At 38.3% G+C, this 15,259-nt stretch overlaps 1 pseudogene across 1 annotated transcript in view; it reads left to right on the top strand.

Annotated features, from left to right (window-relative positions):
- Positions 1–15,259, top strand: part of LOC309628808 (ras-related protein Rab-28 pseudogene) — a 457,231-nt pseudogene that overhangs the window by 23,759 nt on the left and 418,213 nt on the right. The window lies entirely within an intron of this gene.

Below are 15,259 nucleotides of genomic sequence, written 5' to 3'. Positions count from 1 at the left end.
GTAGTATGGTCATTTTAATGATATTAATTCTTCCAATCCAAGAGCATGGGATTTCTTTCCATTTCTTTGAATCAGCTTCAATTTCCTTTATCAATGTTTTATAGTTTCTAGATTATAAGTTTTTCACTTCCTTGGTTAAGTTTATTCCTAGTTTTTGTTTTTGGGTTTTTTTTGATGTGATTTTAAATAGGATTTTTACTTTCTGATAGTTCATTGTTAGTATAAAGAAATGAAACAGATTTCTGTATGTTAATCTTGTATCCTGCTACCTTGCTGAATTCATTTATTAGTTCTAATAGTATTTGTGTGGCAACTTTAGGGTTCTCTATATTGTATCATGTCATCTGCAGATAGTGACACTTTTACCTCTTCCCTGCAAATTTGGATACATTTTATTTCTTTTTATTGTCTGATTGCTGTGGCTAGGACTCCCAATACTCTGCTGAATTTAAGTGGTGAGAGTGGGCATCCTTGTCTTGTTCCTGAATTTAGCAGGAAGGCTTTCAGCTTTTTACTGTTGAGCATTATGTTGGCAGTGGGTTTCTTGTAAATGGCTTTTATTATGTTGAGATATGTTCCCTCTATACCCACTTTGGTGAGAGTTTTTATTATGAATGGATGTTGAATTTTGTCAAATGCTTTTTTTCTGCCACTACTGAGATGATCATGCAGTGTATCACATTGGTTGATTTATGTATGTTGAACCATCCTTGCCACCCTGGAATGAATTTAACATGATCATGGTGTATGATCAACTTTACGTACTGCTGGATTCATTTTGCTAATACTTTGTTGAGGATTTTTGCATGTATATTCATCAAAGATATTGGCCTGTAATTTTTTTTTTTGTAGTGTCACTGTCTGGTTTTGATATCAGGATGATATTTGATTCATAGAATGCTTTTGGGAGTGTTCCCTCCTCTTCAATGTTTTGGAATAGCTGATAAAGATAGGTATAAGTTCTTTGCATATTTGGTAGAATTCCCCAGTGAAGCCATCTGCAGGGACTTTTGTTTGCAGAGAGTTTTAATTATTATTCTTATTATTACAGATTCTATTTCACTTCTAGTGATCAGTCTGTTCAAATTATCTGTTTCCTCTTGACTCAGTTTTGGCAGCCTGTATGTCTCTAGAAACTTCACCATTTCTTCTACGTTGTCCAATTTGTTGGCATATAACTGTTAACAGTATTCTGTTATGATTTTGTGTATTTCTGTGGTATTGGTCATTATTTCTCCTCTTTCATTTCTTACTTTGGGTCCTCTCTCTCCTCTTGGTGAGCCTGGCTCACCAAGATTTTGTTCATCTTTTAAAAAAATCAGCTCTTGGTTTTACTGATCTTTTCTATTTTTTTTATTTCTATTTTATTTATTCCCTCTCAGATCTTTATTATTTCCTTCCTCTGCTTACTGTGGGTTTTATTCTTCTTTTTCTAATTCTTTTAGGTGATAGGCTAGGTTGTTTATTTGAGATTTTTCTTCTTTCTTGAGGAAGGTCTTTATCACTAAGAGCTTCCCTCTTATAACTGCTTTTGCTGCATTCCATAGATTTTGTAAGGTTGTGTTTTCATTTTCATTTGTCTTGAGATATTTTCTGATTTATGCTTTGATTTCATTGTTGACCCATTGGTTTTTTAGTACATGCTGTTTAGAATCTATGTGTTCATTCGTTTCCTGTTTTTCTTTCTGTTATTTCTAGTTTCATGCCAAGTTTGTGGTCAGAACAGAGGCTTGAAATAATTTCCATCCTCTTAAATTTGTTGAGGTTTGTCTTGTGACCTAGTATGTGGTCTATCCTAGAGAATATTCCGTGTGCACTTGAAAAGAATGTGTATTGTACATTTTTTTGATGTAGTGTCAATTAAGTCCAACTGGTTTATTGTGTCATTTAGGACCTCTATTGCCTTACTGATTTTCTGTCTGGATGGTCTGTCCATTGATGTCAGTGTGGTGTTAAAGTCTCCTACTATTATTGTATTCCTGTCAGTTTCTCCCTTTATGTCTGTATTTGTTTTATATATTTAGGTGCTCTTGTATTCTGTTAAAGAGTGTAATATCCTCTTCTTGTACTGATCCCTTTATCATTATATAATGTCCTTCTTTTTCTTTTCAGCCTTTGTTTTAAAGTCTATTTTGTCTGATATGAGTAGTGCTACTCCCACTTTTTTGTCACTGACATTTGCATGACATATCATTTTCCATCCCCTCACTTTCAGTCTGTGTGTTTCTTTCACCCTAAAATAAGTCTGTTGTAGGCAGCATATTGTAAGTTCATGTTTTTTTTTTATTCAATTTGCCACTCTGCATCCTTTGATTGGAGTATTTAGTCCATTGACATTTAATGTAATTGTTGATAGGTATGTATATTGCCATTTTAAACCTTGTTTTCCAGTTGTTTTTGTAGTTCTTCTTTGTTCATATCTTATTTTGTTTGTCCTTTTGTAGTTAAATGATTTTCTTTTATAGTACACTGGAGTTCCTTTCTTTTTGGTTTTTGTGAATCTATTGTATGTTTTTGATTTGTGGTTACCATGGAGTTCAAGTATGTTGATCCATAACTATACCTACTTGCTATAAACTGATAGTAATACAAGTTCAAACACATTCTAAAAGATCTATATATTTATACTCCCCTTCCCCACATTTTGTGATTTTGATGTCCTATTTTACATCTTCATGTTTATTCTTTTGCTGTTAATTGTAGCTGTAACCCCTTTCACAAAATTTTTTTCATTGTTTTGTAATCTATGTATTGGCTTACTTAAGTGATGTTCAATCCTTTTATATATTTGCCTTTCCTTTTATGATTTTCTCTTTCCTATAGATTCTTGCTTCTTTTCTATTTAGAAAAGACCTTTCAATATTCCTTTTTGGGTAGGTTTAGTATTGCTAAATTCTTTTAGTTTTTCCTTGTCTAAGAAGTTCTTTCTCTCTCCTTCTATTCAAAATGATAATCTTGCTGTGTAGTATCCTAAGTTGCAGGGTTTTCCCGTTCAGGACTTTGACTATATCATGCCACTCTCTTCTGGCCTGCAAATTTTCTGCAGAGAAATCAGTTGATAGCCTTATAAGGGTTCCCTTGTAACTGACTCTTTGTTTTTCTCTTGCTGCCTTTAGAATCTACTCTTTAACTTTTGCCATTTTAATTATGATATGTATTGGTGTGGGTGTGTTTGGGTTCATCTGGTATGGGACCCTCTGTGCTTTCTGTACCTGAATATCTGTTTTCTTTTTTAGGTTTGGGAAGTTTTCAGCTATAATTTCTTCAAATACATTTTTGATCCCCTTTTCTCCCTCTTCTGCTTCTGGAACACCTATTATATATAGGTTGGCATGCTTTATATTATCCCATAGATCTCTTATGTTGCTTTCTTTTTTATTTTTTTTCATTTGTCTTTCTGTCTGCTATTCTGATTGGGTGATTTCCATTATTCTATCTTATTTGTTCTTCTGTGTCATTTAGTCAGCTATTTATTGGTTTTTTCCTCAGTAACTGAGTTGTCTAATTTTGATTGGTTCATCTCTATGGTTTCTAGTTTCTTGTTACAGTGATCTGCATTTCTATCAACAATCTTTCCTAATTCCTTTAGCATTTTTATAACCTTTTTAAACTCGCGGTCTAGCAGAGGTCTGTTTTATTATTTGTTCTTTCAGGGCATTTCTTTTGTTCTTTTAATCGGGAGTAGTTCCTCTCCTTTTTCATTTTACTTAACTTTCTCTGTGTCTATGAATTTAGGAGAAATAGTTATCTACTGTAGTCTTAAAGGGGTGTTTTTATGTGGGAGTGTCCCTGTGCAGATTATGTGTGTCCAGTATCTTTGGTGCAAGGGCTGTTTTTAGTATGGATGCCAGCTACATCTTTCTTCAGAGTGCGTTGGCCATTACCCCCCTGGATAGGGGGTGTAATTGGCATTGTGGTGTCCAGAGCCTGTGCTGGATGTGAGGCAGGGCCTCCTCTTTGCTCTGTGGCTATCAATGAACTGTTGGAGGCAGGGTCTTCTTCCCAGTTGTTGGAGTAGAAGCCCTGAGGATCAGGTTGATCAGGTTCCACTGCCCTTGAGTACATGTCCTGCCCCAAGGGTGGTGACTGTTGAAGCAAGTGAGGCCCATGAAGTCACAGCAAACCTATGAGCCACCTGTGTATGCGTTTATGGTTCTCCTCAGAAGCAATCCAAGGTCATGTCCCTTTCTCTTGTGTTTGTCCCAGATCTAGTGCAAAGCTGTGGCGTGGAGTAGGCTGGAGCTCAGGGCATTGTGGCTGCAGGAATCTAGGTGGCTGTGCTGCTGCCTGGGCCCTGGACTGCCTCTGTGGAAGATTTCTCCCAGGACCTGTCTGCCCCAGATCTGATGCTAAGCTTAAGTGTGGAGTGGGCAGAGCTAGGGCACTTCTGCTGGGGAAAAAAGTCACTGCACACTCCTGCCCAGGACCTAACTGCCAAGACTCAGCATCTAGCTGCTGCGTGTTCCTGTGGCACCACCTGGTGCACAGGCTATGTCTGCCACAGTAAGACCTGCAGCCACAGTGCCCACACTGACAATGGGCTCCACAGCTCTCCCTGGATCACATTCCAGGCACTCAGCTGCCCTGTCTTTTTAATTCTCTCTCATCTCTCCTTCATAATGCATTCTATTTTTGTTCTTCTGCTTTCATAGTTTCTAGAGTTGTATTTTCCTTATCCAGTTCTCTAGCTTCCCTGCTCTCCCTTTAGTAACTCCTCCCTGATTTCATACTCCCAATGCAGAGATCTGGTCTTCTTATATCTCTGATTTCTTTTAAAAATAAACTCTCCATGAGCAGAACATGTCTCTTCTTGACTTATTTCTATAGCAAAGTGGCCATCAAGTGAGTACTTAGTAAGCTTTTCTAAATCATTGCTGATGTGTATCTCAGTAGATTAAATATGAGGCTCGTTTTTCTCCACCAATTTTCTATGTTGCTCCTCTTGTGCCCATATATAGAACAGAGTTACTCTGCTTATTAGTACCTGTGTTTCTCACCCCAGTGTCCTGAGATACCATCTCTATAACAAAAGATTGCAGGTTCCTTTCTGCATTTATTAATATCAAGCCTGTGGCTATGCAGCTCACCTCACAAATTAAATTACATAGATTCATAAGATCTCAGATCTCGTAAGTTGTTTGCTGTCTCTTTAACCATGCTTGAAATGAAAGGAGATATTCTGTATGCTGTTTAATTAAAGCATTAAAGCAGTGGCAGTCTCCCCCACAGGAAAAACACTCTTTCTGCAAATTCACAGTATTCGGTTGCATCAAATATACTTTCAGCTTCAATTAACAGAAACTTGACTAAAAGTGGCTTAAAACTTTATCTCATATTTTCGAAGTCCAGAGGTATAGCTCACTTGTGGTTAATAATTCAACAGGTCAGCCTTGCCATTAAGGACTCAGGTGCTTGACATTGCTCTGATCTGCCATCTCTAGCATGTCCACAATCTACTCCTCCCGGTTGCAAATGGTTGTAGCAGGGCTAGGCATCATTTACCAACAAGACTGTGTTTAGCAAAGAACAAAGGCTTTCCTCCTGTGTATTCCTTTTGATTAGGGAGGGTACCTTTCCTGGAGTACACCAGCATAATTCCTCCAGGTCCCACTCTCCAGGATTAGATCACATGCTCATGGGAACCAATCATTGGCAAGAGGCATGGGCAGCATGTTTGCCTTAGACTTACCCTGCCTCAGAAAGATAATGACTCACTCTGTAAAGGAGGGCAGGGACCCATTTGTGAACACAGAGCTCTGTGGAGGCAACTGAACAGAACTCGGTGTGTATCAGCATGACCAAAAGGAAAGAAATGGCTGTTCACGTTGCAACCAACAGCATCTTGCCACAGTCATAGCAAATATCAGTAAGTACTATGGTCTGCATAATGCTGCAAACAAGGGCTGAAATCAGGGTGCCTGGGGCACACAATTTTTTTTTCTTAACATCTTTATTGGAGTATAATTGCTTTACGTTGTTGTGTTAGTTGCTGCTGTATGTGAATCAACTATACGTATACATATATCCCCATATCCCCTCACTCTTTCTTCTCCCTCTCACCCTCCCCATCCCACCCCTCTAGGTGGTCACAAAGCACCGAGCTGATCTCCCTGTACTATGCGGCTGCCTCCCACTAGCTATCTATTTTATATTTGGTAGTGTATATATGTCCATGCCATTCTTTCACTTCGTCCCAGCTTACCCTTCCCCCACCCCACGTCCTCAAGTTCATTCTCTACATCTGCGTCTTTATTCCTGTCCTGCCCCTAGGTTCTTCAGAACCATTTTTCTTTTTAGATTCCATATATATGTGTTAGCATATGGTACTTGTTTTTCTTTTTCTGACTTATTTCACTCTGTATGACAGACTCTAGGTCCATCCACCTCACTACAGATAACTCAATTTTGTTTCTTTTTATGGCTGAGTAATAGTCCATCGTATATAGGTGTGGGGCACAAAATTTAAGATGGCTTTCACTCTCTATACTGGCATGGCCCTGAGAGTAGATGCCTTCTTAAATTTTGTGTCCTAGGAACTTTGCTGGTTTCACCCTGGCCTGGCACTGGCTGTGGACATGGTATAAGCTCAACAAATACATTTATTTAATTGTAAGGTGTGTTAGGAAACCCATTTTGCCCATAAATATCTCAACTGATTCCTGAAATTCTATCACTAGCAGTTTATTTCTTTGTGTAAAGCCTTGGCTTCCTCTGTGGTATACTTTTCTGTATTCAAATGCCCCTAAAGAGGGAGTTTATTATACTATCACATTCCTTCCTTGTAACAGAAGAGATGAGATTTGGAATCAAATCAGTATGTTATTTGCACTCAAGATCTATGTTAGACTTGGGATGCTTGAGGCAACTTCTCTACATCTCAGTGAGAGAATGTAATACTGAGAGATGCTGGGCAAAGGTTGGGAAGAAATGTTGTACTTCAGCAGAGTGCCTTCAGAGCACCATGGTAATCTCCACACATTTTGAGGACAGTATCAAAGGGATGAAGTAGGAAAGTAAAGGGAATGGTACTGTAACCAATTAGTTTTGCTGCAGAACTAACCATCGTACAACACAGAGGCTTAAAACAATAAACATTTATCATTACTCTGGAATCTATGCATCAGTGGGGGAGGTTCTGCTGATTTGGGACAGATTCAATGGCTATCCTCTTGGTTCATTCATGTGTGGCTTAGACAGGGGCTGCATGGTCTAGAATGGCCTTACCATCATGGGCCATGTGTCTTTCATCATCCAACAGGTGAGCCCTGACTTTCTCATGAGGGTTTTTCCAGGTTTCTAGAAGAGCATGGGAGCAAACTCCCAAGTGCAAGAGCTTTTCACGTCCCTTCTTGTGTCATTTTGCTCATGTCCCATTGGTCAAAGCAATCACACTGCCAAGCTGAGAACCGGTGTTGGGGGAGGTGTGGGACACTAATAGGGCATAACTAGAAGGGTGAGTGCATGGATATTTATGGCCATCTTTGCAGTACAACACAGAAAGCGTTCTTGTTTGGAAGCATCTGCAAGGTACCTACTGAAGGATTCCAGGAATTGTTGGGAAGCTTGCTATAGATGTAGATGAACCAGAGGAAAACGCAAGTGTGCTATTAAGAGTAGTTGCTTCAAAAGGAAACAGAAAAAAAAAAAAAAGGAAACAGAAAAGCTGCCATCTTGGTAAGTGCCAGATTTATCCATTTAAGTACTGCCCAGAGGAGGGGTCACCAAGAAAATCCAAGCAGACTCTCTTGTTGCCATATATCTCCACCTGTGGAGGTGGAGGTATCAGGTTATTTGAATCATAACTATCTTTGCTCAACTTTCCTGCTCATAAAGCAAACTCCCTGCACTTTAACTTCTTATGTATTTGGCCCATAGAAAGAACGATACAGTAAAGACAATATGAAGACTTGGTCTGCTGAATACTTATATTCCTCTTTGAAAATTACTACATTAGCATTCTGGCTTATATACTTCAGTATCCTGTGAGACTTTATCAGTATCTAAGGCTGGCTTTGTTTCCAAAACCAATCACACATCTCTTCATATCACATTGTGACATGAAGTATTGTTTACAATATAGCATTTATGTTCATCACTACTTCACTAGACCTTGTTATTTATTGAGTTAACAAAACTCAATATATTGTAACATATTTTTTCATTATAGACAATCACTGGAAAGTGTATTTTATTTTATGCCTTTAAACAATTATTCTGAAAAGAGATCCTTAGGCTTGATAAGATTGCAAAGGTAAAAAAGGGCTTTAAAAATGGTAATATCCTGAGTTAACATGGGCCAGCTTCATCTAGTCTAATAAAATCAAAAGCATTGATAAGTGATAAAGCAGATCCTAAGCCAAGTGAAATCATCAAGGATATGCCACTCTTTGTACTGTACTATTACATATATGTCCTACCATACTTAATAGTGAAATAGAAATGCTAGGGATGATTGTTAAAGTGAGAGTGCTGGACTGGACAATCTCTAAAGGCCATTTCAATCTAGCATTCTACAATTTTATAACTCTCTGTCCTACCTCAAACCCTGGACACAATCATCCCATAACTAAATAGAGAAACTTATATTCAGCCTTCTAGAGGTGGATCACAAACTACCATCCGTGGGTCCACTGACTGTTTTTGTCCTGCCTGTGAGCTAAGAATGTTTTCTACATTTTTAGTGGTTGCAAAAGTCAAAAAAGAATAATATTTTGCTGTACTTCAGAATTATATGAAATTCAAAATTTAATGCCAATATATTATGCTCTAGTGTAGTACAACCACGTCCATTCATTTACTTGATGTCTATGGCTGCTTTTGGTGCCACACCGGCAGAGCTGAGTAGGTGCAACAGAGACCATATGGCTTGCAGAGCCTAAAATATTTACTACTTGGCTCTTTACCAAAAAATATTGCCAATCTCTGTTCTGGAGGAAGAAAACTGAGTATCTGATCCTCTGTTTCTCCATTCCCATTAATGTCTCATCCTTTTCCTAAATGTTCCTTCCCAGATTAACCAGACCTAAAAAAAAACTTGCTCTCCTCCCTACCTCTACTGTTGTGTGGAGAGGCTTTAGTGTGTGTTCCGCTTCACACAAGCAGCATGTCAGGCAAATCATGCATATAATTCACATTTTAAATGAGTTAATTATTTAAGTGCTCAATCTTTTAGTCCGTCTATCTGCCAGCATTAGAAGGAGGAAATGAATAAATATGAGGGTATTTCATACTCTTCCCCCCATCATTCATTAAAAACATTTCAGAGACTCATTAGTTTGGAGCTTAAACAGCCTTTATAGTAGGCTGATAAGATACCAGACATTACTCTCCAAACTACATGAGTATCACCTAAATGGAGGGAGTAAAATTCCTATCAGCTCAGTAGAAATTAACTGTGACTCAGCCTCTCACTGCTTTTCTCTAGCTCTTCAGGAAAATCTAATTCCACCTCTGTGATTTATTTAAATTGCTGGAAAAAAATGGTTAAGCGAATAAAGCACTTGGATGCATAAAATGATGTGTCACTTGCATACCATGGAGTGCTTTCTGTTCTATAGTCAGGAAATGAAAAAGAGTAAGAAAAAATGGGCAGGCTTTAAAAGGATTTTAAATCAGAACACTGCATGCCCCAACTCTCTCATGACTCCTAAAAGCCTGTGGTGTACTTTCTCCCTTTTACGGTGTTAAGATGGCAAAAGTATTCTTGTGCTTTAAATTCACTTTCCAAAACATGTTGTCACTTTCAAACAGCCACACTGGCAGTGCCTCTTGAGTAACTTGGACTGAAAGGCACACAATTATCTGCGTCTTATTCTCATCTGACTGTGGGTTCTCCCACTTGTCACACAATGCACATATTGTAGCAGTATCGTGGGCAGTGACCTTAAGAAAAGTCCCTTAGGTCCACAAGCTTTTGGTGGCACTTTATGATAACTGGTTTTTATGACCTCTTGCAGTTTTTCTGGTCACATCTGGTTGTTGTGTTCATTTGGGGGCTTATTAAAAAGAACACTGTATTTCAATAAAGGAGAAATTACTAGAGAGGGGTAACAAGGAAGGGGGTTGTGCTTCCGTTTTTTTTAACAAAATGCCACGGTCTGGTGAATTAAATAAAATGAGTGCCTTTTGAATGCTTGTAGTTTTCACACTTACTCTTAATGTTGCAAATCCCCTGAGTTCAGCCTGCGTGCCCAGTGCCAGTGTGGCATCTGTTAGCAAAAGCAGAACAGATTAATTTTTAGACTCCTGATAGCTGCTTCAGGTTCCAAGGGTTGAAAATGTATGCCTGGTGGGGATAAATGTTTATTTTGGCAGGGAGGGGAAAGGACAGAGGACTGGGGCCAACATGAACAGAAAAGCATAATGGAGCCTTGTGCTGCCACTTAAATTGAAGTCTGCCTACCTCCTACAAAACGGTAGCATTTGGCAGTGAAGTACTTCCAATAAAAAATAATGAGCTCTCTCATTAAAAAGTAATAGTTTGTAAAGCAAAATTTCAAAGCATAGTTAATGAGCTTGTGAAGAGTGCCAGGAAAACAGGAGCCTAAATGTCAGTGCTGAGAGTTATACAAGTTTATATGTGGCAAGAGATATTGGCTGGCAAGGTTTGAAGGCTTACCCAAAACTTCAAGCTATTTTTTCTTTTATGAAAGTATTTTGCTATATTCTTTTTTTTTTAAGATTTATTATTTATTTATTTACATTATTTATTTATTTTTGGCTGCACCAGGTCTTAGTTGCCACATGTGGGATCTTCGTTGAGGCACGCAGGATCTTTTGTTGCAGAGCAGGGGCTCTTCACTGTGGCGCACGGGCTTCTCTCTAGTTGTGGCATGCAGGCTCCAGGGTGCCTGGGCTCTGTAGTTGTGGCGCACAGGTTCCAGAGCACATGGGCTCTGTAGTTTGTGGCATGCAGGCTCTCTAGCTGAGGCATGCGAGCTCAGTAGTTGTGGTGCGTGGGCTTAGCTGCCCCACGGCATGTGGAATCTTAGTTCCCTGACCAGGGATCAAATCCGCATCCCCTTCATTGGAAGGCAGATTCTTTACCACTGCACCACCAGGGAAGTCCCTTTGCTATATTCTTTACCACCTATCATTGATCATGTTCCCCTTGAATTTATATTCTAGCACATTTTAATTAAAGCTTTTTTAAAAACACCTAGATTGTCATGTTAGAGCTATCAAAATGTTCTTTTCTGACAGCCAATCACTATATGCCTCAGAGTAGAATGATATAATTTTCCAATCCAAAACTTTGAACATAGGGTTACTCCATGAGATAGAATATTTGAAATCAGGATTGTTCCAGAAAATCCAGGATGTTTGGTTGCCAAAATGAAAAGTTAAATATAATACTGCAAGTTCCTTTATTCTTAGATAGTGTAGTAAACCATGGTAGCCACCATATTTGTCTGCTTAATATGCAAGCATCCTTTCCTTCCTCCTTTTCTATTGATAAATATTGCCTCATCTCTCATTCCCTAACCAAAAGAATGGCCGAGGATCTGTCATGGGAGCACACCATACCATTTGGCCTCTGTGATTCATTCACTGGTGGGTAAGTGACTAAGCAAATCCCAACAGAGTCCATTCCTGGGATTGCAATGTGGAAACTGGGGGGAAAGGGTTAACTCTCTTTTCTTTGAGGATGCTAATCTGGTATCCTACAGAACTGGGGGTGCCAGCAGAAGAAAACTGGAAAGCAAAAGGAGAGATTGAGGCTCACAGAGAGACAGAGGAAGAGCTGAGTAGTAGAGAGAGAGAGAGAGATCTGAAGATATCATTTGCGTCCTGGATCTGGTCATACCTGGCGCCAGGTATGACCAGATCCAGGACGCAAATGATATCTTCCTTTTTATTTTTCTACCAGGTGGTGAATCAGTAATGTCCACTGTTCTGCTTGGGCTGGTTTGAGTTGGTTTCTGTCTCTTAAGATCAATAGGTAAGATATTCTCTCACAAAGAGTGCAAGGTCTAGCTATAATGAGAAAGTTATTGAAATTGTATTTAATCAATTCCACAGCAACTGTATACCAGGGAATGGTATAATGTGTCCTTTCCTAGTTAAAATAAAAAGGATATTGAGCAAGAAGAAATGGAAGATTAATGATAGCTATCTTCAGAATAGAAGCACCACAGAATAATGTTAGATGTACGGACCACCTTACGAGTCTACAGAATTCATAGAAGATGAGTTTGAAACTATAAAACAGACAGTAACTGGTATAATAATTTTGCTGGATTTTCAGAATTTGGGGCTTTTATAACTTTCCAGTGTTTACCGTTTCAGTTCCTAATAGATATTTCTCCATATTGATTAAGAGGAAAATCCTTTAGAAGGTCCCTGTTAATATAGGATATATAAAAACAGAGGCTATATACATAAAAGCAAAGCAATATCTAGGGCTGAGTAGCCAAAACTTAGAGAAAGAAAACTTTTAAAATAATGATTTTAAGGTTGTGCAATCTTAAAATTTGTTATATATACATGTTGACAGCACATGCACTTCCTCAGCAGCATAAACCATAACTGAGCCTAGTTAGCAAGACAAATTAGTCAAAAAAAGGAAGCTGCCAGATGGCACACATCGTTAATAACGCCCATCTGTGAATTACAAAGCTGATTTGCGGTGCATTTGGTGCTTCATTTCTTGGGCAGCAAAGTTGCTAGTAGCAACTTTGTAGAGGTGCCTGGGTGCTCTAGTGGCTTCATAGGTAACATTAGTTTATTCTCAGCCTGGATTTTTTTTTTAAAAAAGCAGCTTCTTCTAGACCAACAGGATCTTATGCTGCACTAAAGGAGCAAACAGTGTCACTGATACTTGGGGGTTATTGTGACTTTTTCCCTTCTTAAAACCAGGAAATTAGTAAAATGAAAAGTCTTTAGAGTGTTAACTGTTAACCCGGATGAGGATATAGATATGCAAAGACACTCAAATGAGCCAATGCTCTAGAGAAAGGAATTTGGGTCCAGTCGGGGAGCAAAGAGAAAGGAAAGGCACAGGGCTTTCAATCTTGACAGAACCTAACTTTGGCAATATGCAATAAAAGGGAGCCTTCAACACTTCAACATTTCAGGGAGTCCTAGTCCCACTGGTGAGGGTGGAGGTGGCATATGGAGGTTATAAGCAACAGATTTTGAATCTCCAGGTAGGTACATAGATAATTCAGGCTATCTTATTCTGATATCATTAGACAGCTTGATTTTTCTGATACCTCTTATTCTGATTCCATACTCAACAAGCAAATTTCTGACTCCAAAGCTGGTCAGGCAATAAGGTAGAATTTTCTAATTATTTGAACCTCAAGTATTGATATTTCTACGCATGTGATAGTAATTTCAAAATTAATCAGTAAAGCGGTTACTGATTATTATTGTCTTTCCATGTATTAAACATTACAAATGTGCTAATATTTGACTATTTTTCGATCTATAAAACAATACTTTCATAGCTTGGCTACATTAAGAAAATGAATTAATAACAGATTTCGAGGATTTTTGTCCACATGTCACTTACTTTGCAAGCTAATAAACTGGTACTCCAGTACCTCAGAATCAATTGCCTTTTAGTTAGGGTAAGACAGTAAAACTGCCATAGAATCATGGAAAGTCAGAAATGGAAGGGACCAGATTATCAGTTAATCCAATTCTTTAATTTTACAAGAAAGAAAACCAAAACCCAAACTGGCTAAGCGACTCATTTGAAGGTGCAGAGCCTGTTAGTATCAGAAGTAGGACCTGAGCCTGGCTTCCACTAGAGATGTCTTTCTATCATACTATGCTGAATACACTATATACCAGAAACACAGCTAAGGAAAAAAAAAAAACACTGACCTAAAATAAGGGAGACAAAAGTCTTGTTCTAGCTCTTCCTTCAAGCTTTAACTATTTATGCTTTTTTTATTATAGTAAAAGACACTGTACTACTTACAAATACATAATATTAAAGTTATAATTTTAAATATGTCTTTATTATAGGAAATTTGGAGAATACACAAATGTACTCAGAATAATATGATCTGTTTCTACCCACAGAGAAAAATCACCATTAATATCTGACACATGTCTTACCAGGACTTTTTACTAGGCATCCACTTATGCGTTTCTCTCCCTCCACAGTGCCCAATCAGGGCCTAGCAAAGAAGAGGCAGAACCCACACAATTAAGAACACAGAGTCAGAGCAAAACCATGCCATGCTCGTACTCACCAGTGGCCTTAGGTAATTAATTAGCATCTTTCCCAGTCATGAGGTCAAAACAGCTCCTACTTCACAACAAAGTTATAAAGATTCGATGACATTAATATTTGGGAATGATTAGCATAGTGCCTGGAATATAATACGTGCTATATAAATATTTAAAAATAAATAAGTGCTCAATATATATTTACGGAATAAATGAATATATATGTGTGAACATAATTTAAAACTGTAATACTGAATATACAATTTATACCCTGCTTGTTTCATTGAATATTATATTGTTAGCATTTCCTATGTTAGCAAAAGAAAGCTTATTTCATCGAATTTTCACTTTCTACTGAATCCTTCTTCCCAGTTAACATACTGCTATTTCCCTCCAGATATCTGCAAGGCTGACACCATCATCAGTAAGTCTTTACTCATATTGCCTTCTCAGTGAGACCCACCCTGGCCACTCGGCAGCTACCAACCCCAACCCTCATTACTTGGCTCTACACTGTGTTCCTCCACAGCCCTTGTTCCCTTCTACCATACTGTATTATATAAATGTTTATTTATTATATTTATATTTACTTTTGTCTTCCCTATTGGACCATAAACTCCTTGAGAGTAGGGAAATTATTTTGCTCACTGATATATCCCAAGCACCTAGAAGAATACCTGTTACAGAGCAGGTGTTTAGTAAATATTTGCTAAATTGTAAGGGTTCCCTGACCCCCTTTTTAAACTATTACCAATAGTGTTGTGATGAGCATTTCTATATGTAAAGTTTTCTCACAAGATCTGTTTATATCCTCCATATTCCAGAAGTGAAATTGTTAGATCAAACGACATAATCATCTTTAAAGTTCCTATTTATTGCCAAATAGTTTTCCAGAAACTTTTCTAGTTCTCTCCCAGGGAAGATAAATTTGCCAGCATTATAATGTGTGTGTATGGGGTGGGGGGTGGTGTAGAATAATAGGAACCAGCCCTCCTCCATGCTTCTGCTGCTCTGCCCACCACTGAGCCAATCCCCTGCCCAGGTGTTGAGGATTTGCTAATCTGACTGATTCAAG

The sequence above is a fragment of the Balaenoptera borealis genome (assembly GCF_965194805.1).
Source record: "Balaenoptera borealis genome assembly, chromosome: 5".
NCBI lineage: Eukaryota > Metazoa > Chordata > Mammalia > Artiodactyla > Balaenopteridae > Balaenoptera > Balaenoptera borealis.
Note: the sequence above shows the minus strand (reverse complement) of the source record. Positions and strands in the feature narration are given on the sequence as shown.